This window comes from Dasypus novemcinctus, chromosome 23 (assembly GCF_030445035.2).
Source record: "Dasypus novemcinctus isolate mDasNov1 chromosome 23, mDasNov1.1.hap2, whole genome shotgun sequence".
In the NCBI taxonomy this organism is placed as follows: Eukaryota; Metazoa; Chordata; class Mammalia; order Cingulata; family Dasypodidae; genus Dasypus; species Dasypus novemcinctus.
The window spans coordinates 70,109,997-70,122,015 of NC_080695.1; positions in this window are offsets into that span (position 1 = coordinate 70,109,997).

Here is a 12,019-nt window from a genome sequence, read left to right on the forward strand (position 1 = left end):
TCATTCCCAGTCATAGAAATATTTGCCAAGTCATTATAATGTAACAATCTTTATTGATAAATAAATGTATGGGAGAAGCAGAATAAATCCTCCCTATAGATACTTATTAATTGTTAGAGGTTTGCAATAATTAACAAGTTATACTCAGTTTCCCCTGATATGCACTGGGAAAAGGCTAATGCCATTCCCCATAAGCCTGCACGGCACTTCCCCACAGATTAGGGACCACATAGAGACGGGAGATTGAAATGGAAACCTTCCCTACCTACATATGAGAGGGAGAGAAAATTCCTACAGAACAAAGAAACATCTGCTCCTGCAGCATTCCAAGAAACCATAACTCCCTAACCCACTCTCTTCTAGTCACTGTCAGGAAAAGTTCCACCTCTAAGGGCTTCCCATTGGCGCCTGCACTTTACTTGGACCCTCGCGCCCCTCCCACCAACTGTCATTTCCCTGCCTAGGACAGTTCTGTATAAATGCAAGCCCCCCCTTCCAGGAGTGGGCTGAAGCCTCTCTTCAGATTCCCACCATGCTGGTGGGGGGGCTGAAGTCTGTTCTTCAGACCCCCTCTGTTGGGAGAGCTTCTCAATAAATCTTTCTTTGTCTATAGTCAATCAGTCTCTGTGTCCCAGTAAGTGCCGTAATTTCTCCAACATCTGGTGCCAAAACCCGAGACTGGGGTCATGTTGAGACTTTTTTTTTAAAGATTTATTTATTTATTTATTTCCCTCCCCTCCCCCCCCCCACCAGTTGTCTGTTCTCTGTATCCATTTTGCTGCGTTGTCTTTGTCCCCTTCTGTTGTCGTCAGCAGCATGGGAATCTGTGTCTCCACTTGCCGTGTCATCCTGCTACGCCAGCTCTCTGTGTGTGTGGCGCCATTCCTGGGCAGGCTGCACTTTCTTTTGTGCTGGGCGGCTCTCCTCATGGGGCGCACTCCTTGCACATGGGGCTCCCCTATGCAGGGACACCCCTGCATGTCAGGGCACTCCTTGCACACATCAGCACTGCACATGGGCCAGCTCCACACGGGTCAAGGAGGCCCGGGGTTTGAACCGCGGACCTCCCATGTGGCAGACGGATGCCCTAACCACTGGGCCAAGTCCACCACCTTCGAGACTTACTGACTAGTGAGGAATCTCCCCTCTGCCGCGGCTGAACACCCATCCAACACCAGACATCAAATCACGGCTGGGTGAGTTAAGGATTTCTCCGCCGGAGGATCCTGCTGTCTCTCTCTCTTTCCGTTTCCGTTGTCCAGGACAACACACTGGGAAAACCTATTGCTAGGTCAGGATCCTCACTGCTCGCCGAGGGCCACGGTGGGCATTAGGCCTGTGTCCTCGTGGGAAGAAACCCCTTGGCTCCAGAGACGTCTGGCTCCAAGAGCCGTTTCCTGTTTCCTTGGAGATATCTGACTGATTTGGGGATACCTGTCTTACTCAGAATCTCCCCCATTCTAGAGGTCCCAAAATGGGGAATTCAATTTCGGCCCCTTCCCCCACCCCAAAATCCACTCCTCTTGGCTGTATCCTTCATAACCTTAAACTCTGTACCCGGAAGGAGACATCAGACCTAAAAAACTCATTTTCTATTGAACCTCTGTGTGGTCGCAATACAAATTGGCAATGAAAGTCAATGGCTGGAAAATAGCACTTTTGATTTCCAAGTTCTCCAAGACTTAGAGAACTTTATCCAGCGCCATGGCCGATGGCCAGAGATCCCTTACATTCAGGCATTTTCCTATCTTTGAAATTGCCCCTCCCTCTGCCAATCCTGTTCTTCCTACCAAATTCTTCTTTTACACCAGACTCCACAGACCTTGCTCATATGGCCCATTTCTTAACCTGCATTAAAAAAAAGACATGAAAAAGCTGCTCTTAAGACAGTTAATTATGATACAGTTTTAAAAATCTCACAGAAACCTGATGAAAATCCAGCTGCCTTCATGAACAGATTAACCGAGTCTCTCCTTAAATATACTAATTTAAATCCTGACTTGGACTCTAGTCAACTATATTTACACAGTCACTTCATTACCCAATCTCTTCCCGATATTAGAAAAAAACTATAAAAGTTAGAAAATGGCCTTCAAACCCCTCAGAAAGACCTAATTAAAGCAGCCTTCAAGGTCTGTAACAGTAGAGAGGAGGAAGCCAAATTGGAAAAGCATAAGCGAGATCAGGCTAAAGCCTCCCTCCTTGCTGCTGCCCTCAAGATCAGTTCTCGAAAACCTCCTCCCTCTTCCTCCCCTCGGCCACCACCCGGACCCTGTTTCAAATGTGGAAAGGAAGGGCACTGGGCCTGTTCCTACCTTAATCCAAGGTCCCCCTCTACGCCTTGCCCAGTGTGTCAGCACAAGGCTCATTGGAAGTCAGACTGTCCTGAAAATCCTGTTTCCAGGAAAGTTCCTCCAGATACCCCACAGATCTGGAGCCAAGATCTTCCTTTCCAGACCTTCTCGGACTGACGAAAGACGATTGATGGGCCCTGGGTTCGGAACGGTCCCCCATCTCCATCAGTAAGTCTGAACTGAGGGTTACCATCACGGCTGGAGGTAAGCTGATCTCCTTTTTAATTGACATGGGGGCCACATATTCAGTCCTCCTAGAACATTCAGGACCTGTATCTATTTCCTCTATCCCTAGTGTGGGAGTTGACGGCATGCCTTCTTCTCCTTTAATTACCAAACCGCTCATCTGCTCAATAGAAAATCATACATTTTCCCACCAATTCCTCATAATCCATACCTGCCCTTCCCTACTTCTAGGTCACGATATACTGTCTAAACTTCACTCCTCCATTTCCTTTACACTCCCATCCTCCCAAACCAACTTCCTTCTCCTCCTGTCTACCCTCCCAGGTCCCTGCTGACATTCCCCCTGTACTGCAAACAGAAGTTCCTCCCCAGGTCTGGAACACCAGCTCCCCTTCAGCCACATCACACCATCCCCCTGTCAAAACAGTCTTAAAAAAACCCTCGTCTTTCACAAATATTCCTCTGTATCCCCTATCCATCAGTGCCCGACAAGGCTTGAAGCCTACCACTGACAAGCTCTGTAATGCTGGCCTTCTACGTCCAAGTAACTCACACTTCAATACTCTGATTCTAGCAGTAAAAAACCCAATGGAAGCTGTCGTCGTGTGCAAGACCTTAGAACTATTAGTGAAGCCACACGGCCTATCGTTCCCCTGGTTCTAACCCGTACAGTCTTCTGTCCCACACACCCCCTCACACTACACACTACACAAAACTTCCCAAAACGTTTTTCCCTTTACATGGACAGAGCCAGAAAACCCTCTAAATCCCCCAAAATTAACATGGACAGTTCTTCCCCAGGGCTTTAGAGATAGTCCCCATATCTTCGGACAGGCGCTACACCGAGATCTCTCTGACCTTCAGCTCCCCTCCATTACCTTCTCCAATATGTCGATGACCTCCTCCTTTGTAGCCCCTCCTTACAAACCTCTATAAGCCACACTGTCACTCTGCTTAACTTTCTCGGTAATGAGGGATATCGGGTTTCCCCAAGCAAAGGACAATTTTTAAAATCGGAAGTGACCTATCTAGGGCTCCACCTTTCTTCCTCACATAAACATCTAACTGCAGACCGAATCCAGCTCATCAAAAGCTATCCTCTTCCACAGACTAAAGCACACCTCCTCTCTTTCCTAGGGCTTGTCAACTTTTTCTGTCTCTGGATTCCAAACTTTGCATCTATATCTAAACCCCTTTACCAAGCTGCTTCTGGCAACTTACACGAGTCACTTGATCGCTCCCTATCATTCAAACTTCTCTTTAATCAGCTTGAAAAAGCCCTATTAACTGCTCCTGCTCTAGCTCTCCCCAACCCCTCCAAACCTTTCTCTCTCTACATAGATGACAGACAAGGATATGCCCTAGGAATCTTAACGCAGCCACACGGCCCTGATAGCCAAATCATTGCCTGCTTCTCCAGAGAGCTAGATCCCATAACTCTAGGCTGGCCCACCTGCCTCAAAGTCCTTGCTGTGGCTTCTCTCCTAGTTCAAGAAAGTTTTAAACTATCCCCAATAAATCATCTTGATGTTTTTCCTTCACATTCCCTATCTCCTCTTTTAACTCACCAAGCTACTGCATCTATCTCCTCTACCTGTCTTCAATCCCTTCATGCAAGTCTTCTATAAAATCCTGGCATCTTCTTACACCATTGTCCTCCTCTCAATCCTGCCACCCTCCTCCCCATTGATCCAAACCCATCCCTGGAAACACTGAACACAGATTATACTCATAATTATGGTGATGTGCCTGATCTCCTTGCAAAACCTCTCCCCAATATTTCAGATACGCCTTTTTCTAATCCTATTCTCACATGGTTTATTGATGGCAGCTCCACTAAACTTAACAGTTTCACCCAGGCTGGTGCTATTGTTACCTTGACTGACACTGTTGAATCGGGTCCCCTCCCACCCAGCACAACCTCACAACAAGCTGAACTTACAGCTCTCACCAGAGCACTAGTCAGAAGCAAAGGGCAAGCCCTAAACATCTACACTGACTCCAGATATTCATACCACATTCTACACTCACATGTCCCCATCTGTCGGGAGAGAGGGTTCCTAACCTCTAACGGATGCTCCATTGTAAATAAAGAGCTCATATCTACAATTACTCAGCGCGACATCACTTCCAACCCAAGCTGCTATAATTCACTGCAAAGGGCACCAAAAATCAAATTCCCCCATGTCTGTTAGCAATAATCGAGCCGATGCTAAAGCCAAAGCACAGGCTACCAAACCCTCCCTAAGTGCACACACCAGTATTTCACCCATTCTCCTAACACTGCCATATCCTGCTCCCCCTTATACATCTGAAAAAACCTCAAAGCTTCCCCTTATTGGAGCAAAACAAACTGAAGGATGGTTCATGAAAGACAGAAAAATCCTTCTACCTGAATTGCAAAAACATAACATTCTCCCTTCTTTACACAATCGATACCATGTAAAACACAAACCACTCTCATTACTCCTATCTAATTCTCTACATTGTCCTGAGCTCTCAAAACACTTAAAAATAATTACAAAAAACTGCTCTCTTTGCCAAAAAACTAATATCCCCAGAAATTCTACTTCTCTCTCTTTTAAAACACACCAGTATAGAAGCTCCAAACCAGAACCGGATTGGCAATTAAACTTCACTCACATGCCACCAAAAAAAAAAAAAAAATTTTAAATATCTCTCAGTCCTCATGAACACCTTTTCTGGGTGGGTTAAAGCCTTCCCAGTAACCTCAGAAGGGGCAGACCTTGTTGTTAAAATCCTATTAACAGAAATCATTCCCAGCTTTGGCCTCCCCTCTTCCCTGCAGTCAGGCAATGGAACGGCTTTTACTTCACAAATCACGCCAAGTATCTATAGTGCCCTAGAAATAACTATGGAAATCAGTCATAGCTAGCCTCATTCCTGTCTTATTTTCCTTCACCCTTAAAATCAATCCTTTTACCCATTTAACACCATTATTAATAGTATTGCTGCTGCTTCTTTTTGGTCCTTGTCCTTACAGCTTCTTGTCCGATTCATACACCGAATCGTACGGTCAATAACCCAGGAAGACGTGAACGGCGTCTCTCTGCTGCGTGAACAACAATATCAACCCCTGCGGGGCCTGAAAGCACAGCCCACTGCACAGGATGGGAGGGAACTTCTTTTCTCCGCCCCTTGACAGCAGGAAGTAGCCAGACCAAACCAACGCCTCAAATCCCCTCACCCTCCCATCCTGCCCAGTACTGTATACCCCAAAACCCAGGTCCCCCTGTATATATACATAAACAAAAAGTTAGGAATTTAGAGGTTTGCAATAATTAACAAGTTGAAGCTCAGTTTCCCCTGATATGCACTGGGGAAAGGCTAACCCCATCCCCCATAAGCCTACATGCCTAATGGCACGGCCCTTCCCCACAGGTTAAATAAAGAAACCACCTAGAGACGGGAGTAAAGGGAAATGGAAACCTTCCCTACCTACATATCAGAGGGAGCTAAAATTCCTACAGAACAAAGAAGCATCTGCTCTTGCACCATTCCAAGAAACCATAACTCCCTAACCCAGTTTCCTGTAGTCATTATCAAGGAAAATTTTCACCTCTAGGGCTTCCCATTGGCCCCTGCCCCTCACTCGGACCCTCGCGCTCCTCCCACCAGCTATCATTTCCCCGCCTAGGAGAGTTCTGTAGTCCCCCCCTTCCAGGAGTGGGCTGAAGTCTCTCTTAAGCCCCCCACCATGCTGGTGGGGGGGCTGAAGTCTGTTTTTCAGACCCCCTCCATTGGGAGAGCTTCTCAATAAATCTTTCTTTGTCTAGAGTCAATCAGTCTCCGTGTCCCAGTAAGTGCCATATTTTCTCCAACATTAATAAACTGACTTAATTACAACCCTGCTCTCTTAAGTAGAGAGTGATGTTTGTATCTAATCACCATCATTCAAGTTATTTTCCATTAAGGTTGAATTCTTATTTTCTATTGCAAGCATGTTTCCACTTCCCTTTTGGAAATCTCTCAGAATCTATAGCTGTGGTTCTCAACCCCGGCTGGACAGCAGTGTCACCTGGGGAACTTGGAAAATACACTGAACCTGAGCCCAACTTCCAATAATTAAATCAGAACCTCTAGGGTGGGACCCAGGCTTTGCTGTTTTTCCTCCTATAAGTTGCCCGGGGTTGAAGAGGGTCAGGGTGGGCGATTTTAATGTGCTCTGAGTTGGAAGTCCTGCTGCTTTGATGTCTTTTCTGTTGCTCGTTATGGAGAGTGAGCCTAGAAACCTCAGAGGAACTCTGAGGCCTAAGGTGCATGATATTAGTAAAGGTGGAAGCAGAGTACCTGCAAGTTCTCTGTGGCCAGCACAAGTTCTCGTGCTGAGATCAGACTTTTGGCCATTCATACAGAATCCTAAGGATACTTCATTCATAATTTTTAGTGTCTCCCCATCCAATTTGACTTCCTTATTTTATGGAGTTATGTTTAGCATGAGAAATGCCCTTGATTTCTAAGAAATTGATTCGACATTTGCTATCCTGTCTATCGGGATACCTTGTCTGTCCCCTCTCACCTGAGGGCTAGCTGGAAAAAAAAAGGCACTTTGATATTAAAATGTCCAGATTCAAGTCACATGTCACCTCCTCTGTGATTCCTCTTGGCTGACACCACCATTCTTTCTTCTGGGTTCTCATAGTAAACTCCTGCTTGTGTTATTGTATTAATACATGTGACACTGCCTGGTCTGCTCATCGCGGCTTCATCTCCCCTACACCCTTCCCCTCAAGGCCTTTAGAAATGGTGAGATGCTTGGGACTCACACACACACTGCTCACCTTGGATGCTTGTGCAGGGCTTGACTCCTGAATGAATTACACACTCAACCCACTTTATTGAGTAAGTGAATGAATTAACATCATCTTCACTTTCAATTTGACATCCTAGTTGGTCAAGAGGCTTAACAATTACATCTTGGGAATTTTTACATTTGGGAATACTTATATACTGAAAAATATTTCAAAAAATATAAGGAAAAAATTAAAGTAACCTATAACATCACTGCTAAGATTATTTGACAGTCATTTAGGCAAAATTAGTCTAAATCTATGTATACAATTTTGTATTCTAATTTTTTCCACATTCTATTTGATTTTATTTTTTGTAATACAAGGACATTTATGGCCTTTATTTATTTTTTCTTCTTTATTTTCTTTTAAGTGTTACATTAAAAAAATATGAGGTCCTCATATACCCCCCACCCCACCCATTTTTCCACCTTTTAATAACAACTTTATTTCAAATTCACAAAAATAAAATAAGAGAAAAAGGCAGCACAACAAGTTATGGAAACATTACTCCTAAAAATTTCTTTTTCAGGCACGTTTATCTCATCAGATTCCAACTGCTAACTCAGTTGTTGCTCTGGTATTCAGAAAGATACACAGATGAGCATATTAATTAAATGACAAAGCCCAGGTCTCTTTATTAATGAAAAAAATGAAGAAGAGAAAAAATTTCTAAATCATATTCATAATTCACAAAAACAAACCCCATAGTCTTTTTTTTAAAAAGATTTATTTATTTATTTCTCTCCCCTCCTCCCACCCCAGTTGTCTGTTCTCTGTGTCTATTTGCTGTGTCTTCTTTGCCCACTTTTGTTGTTGTTAGCAGTACGGGAATCTGTGTTTCTTTTTGTTGCATCATCTTGTTGTGTCAGCTCTCCATGTGTGCAGCGCCATTCTTGGGCAGGCTGCACTTTCTTTCGCGCTGGGTGGCTCTCCTTGCGGGGCGCACTTCTTGCGCATGGGGCTCCCCTACGCGGGGACACCCCTGCGTGGCACGGCACTCCTTGCGCGCATCAGCACTGCACATGGGCCAGCTCCACACGGGTCAAGGAGGCCTGGAGTATGAACCGTGGACCTCCCATGTGGTAGACAGACGCCTAACCACTGGGCCAAGTCCATTTCCCCCATATTCTTTTTTTACCTTCAGAATTAATATAGTACCAACTTTGCTTTTACTACAAAATCATTACAATGTTGTTGTTAACTATAGTCCATAAATTACATTAGTTATATTTTCTCCATGTATCACCACATTCTTAACACCTGGTGGTAAGACAAAGTCCTGTATTTATATTATTAACCACAATTCCTCACCTCCTTCCAAAATAATTTTTATACATTCCTCCAGTTGTCCTCCAACAAGCATTAATCTTCCATGACTACTCATTTCAGTCACTAACATCCATAAATCAACAGTTAGTTACATTCATTATATTGTTCTTCAGAAATATAATCATAGGCCTATGACCAATTGATTTTCAACAATGGTGCCAAATCCATTCAATGGTCATTTTGAAGTATCATATTTAGTTTCAATGCATTATCGATACATTATTATTATCTTATAAAAATATATTATTAAACCATTAAAAAAGGTGTGTGGTCCTTGCTTAAGGATAGATATATAGACCCATGAAATAGAATTGTGTCCAGAAAGATACCCATACATCTATGGCCAATTCATTTTCAACAACGGCGTGAAATACATTCCAAGAGGAAAGAAGAGTCAAAATATTCAGCACAAAATAAGAACTTACAGATCAGTTACTAAAAAATGTCTAGTTGTTTAAAAATGTCAAGAACTTACAACAATAAATTTTCCCAACCAAAGAATAAAAAAATTTATATAAATCACATTGTGCCACAGGACACCATGAATGTGTATGTAGCACAGCAGGCAGATTTTTGTGCTAGAAACAGTATGGAGAAGAATCTAAACTAAATCGAAAATTCAGTGTGTGGATATTCATAAATTTCTGATTAAATGATATGCAACTTTGTAAGGACCAGGAAACCCTGAGCATCACATTGTTCATAAAATAAAAACTTCTCCAGATATCAGGAGTTTACTTTTCTCCCTCAGGAAAGACATTGTTCCCCTTTGATAACTCAGAATCCTGCTGTTTATCTGTCACAGTTGTGAACAATAACTAGGTAACTTCTTAAAGTTAACTACCATGCCACTCTTCAGGGCTGATTCTGCTGAATTTTCTTATAAAACTTTTCCCAATAAAGCTAGGGTCTATGGTAGGGAAGACGCACAAAGATAAAACTGGTTGTAGAGATACCTGATTCATGATCTCAGCAAATATTTATGGAAAGCCTGCTATATTCCCAGCTCTAGACAGAGAGAGACAGGTGCAGCCCCTGCTGTCAGCATGCTAATGCTCTGGAAATCCAGGCTGTGTCCTGCTTCTCAGTCACCGGGAGCCGTCATTTCACCTTTCAGGATCTGCAGGTACCAATTTCCTCTATAAGAGGAAACAGAACTTTTCTTCTGTATGTCCTTCTCTGGATTCCCTTGAGCATATTCTGAAGTCTGCATGTGGATTTATCTACTTGCTCTTTGCTACTTTTGACAACACCAAGTGTTCTGCTTCCCCCCTCAGTCCTCCCCAGCAAGCCCTCTGCGGTTGTCTGCCCAGTTGGCTTTTCCTGTGATATTTGGCTACAGCTTTCCATCCCATTCACTGTGTCATCTGTTGCTTTCTTCCTTTCCAGCCTGGTGGCTGAGCTTCCCCATCTGCCCCTTTTTGGTTTCTTATTCACTTGGGAGACCTGTCTTAACTCTTCCTTAATTGCTGGGTCTTAAATAATTAGTACACATTGGCATTTCCAATTAGCATTTCCTTGAGCTTTGCTGTGAACTTCAGGTCTTTGCAAATAATAATCTCTTCCTGAATGCTATTTAGAATTATTATCCTCGAAGAAGACTATGGCTTCTTGAGAATTCAGTAGGTCATACTAAAAGAGACTGGTAAAGAAATACAGGGAGCAAATATTGCTCAATTGGTTGAGCATTTGCTTCCCACATAAGAGGTCCTGGGTTCAATCCCTGGTACCCCCTTAAAAAGTGCATAATTCAGCAAAGGTTTCTTCTACTGTGTCTCAGTCCTCATCACCAAGGAAACTGGACTCTGTTAACTGTTAAAACCACTTGGTGTGGGACCTTGGTTTATTCAACTGAGGGCTAGCTGAGAAAAAAAAAAGCACTTTGATATTAAATAGAAATTTATGTGTGCATGTTAAGTTTGAAACATAAAAAACTAAGCCATAAATATTTAAAATAGTTGTATATTCACTGTTTTATCTATTACCTTGTGGCAGTTTGCTATGTTTATGAATTCCAAAAATAGATACTGGATTATGTTTGTAAACTGGTCAGTCCCTCTGGGTATATTAGATTATATTGGATTCAGAGTTTTCAGTTTTACTTGATTAAATAATGATTAAAGCTTTGATTGGACCATATCAATAGGACGTTGCATCCATGCCCCCTTAGTGGGTGGGGATTCACAGAGAAAAAGACAAGGCACAGGACTTAGTTGGAGTTTTGATCCTGAAGCTCGGGAAGTTAACACACAGAGAAGCAGATATGTAAGTAAGGAGAGAAGTCTCCATTAAAAACAGGCAAAGTCTTCTGGGGAAGAGACAAAGCCATTCACCTGCTATTCTACAGCTGACCTTGAGGAGAAAGCAGAGCAGCTGAGCCCGAAGACAAATGATTGCCAGGAAGAGAGGAACCCAGGAAGCCTAAACCTTGTGGCAGACGTTGGCAGCCATCTTGCTCCAACACGGGGCAATAGACTTTGGTGAGGGAAGTAACTTACACTTTATGGCCTGGTAACCGTAAGCTTCTACCCCAAATAAAAACCCTTTACAAATACCAACAGACTTCTGGTATTTTGCAACAGCACCCCTTTGGTTAACTAATACATACCCTTATCACAAACCATATTTAATTAAGAATTCAACTATTTATGAGCCTTGCAAGTCAAACACTGTCCAGCAAACTGCTATCAACGAGCTACATTTTTAAAAAACTTAACTCACAGACAAATAATTAAGATTTAGTAAACTTTAATTTTCCAAATGTTGTCAGAAAGAATCATCAGAAGCATCCTCCAGATATAAAACAGTCGGACAATCCATTTACCCCAAAGGATCTAGCAGCCCCCCTTCACTTGCCATGACAGGATATTCACCTCTCATCACTTCACTGACCACTGGCAGTTTCAGAACATTTTATTTTTTTAAAGTTTTAAATTTTTTTTTTATTTTTTACTTTTGTCTTTATTTTTTTAATATTACATAAAAAAAAAATGAGGTCCCCATATGACCCCCACCCCCTCACCCCACTCCTCCCCCCATAGCAACAATCTCCTCCACCATAATGAGACATTCATTGCATTTGGTGAATACATCTCTGAGCACCACTGCACCTCATGGATAATGGTCCACATCAGAGCCCACACTCTTCCACGTTCCACCCAGTGGGCCATGGGAGGATATACAATGTCCAGTAACTGTCCCTGCAGCATCACCCAGGACAACTCCAAGTCCCGAAAACGCCTCCACATCTCATCTCTTCCTCCCATTCCCCACACCTAGCAGCCACCATAGCCACTTTCTCCACACCAATGCCATATTTTCTTCGATTACTAATCA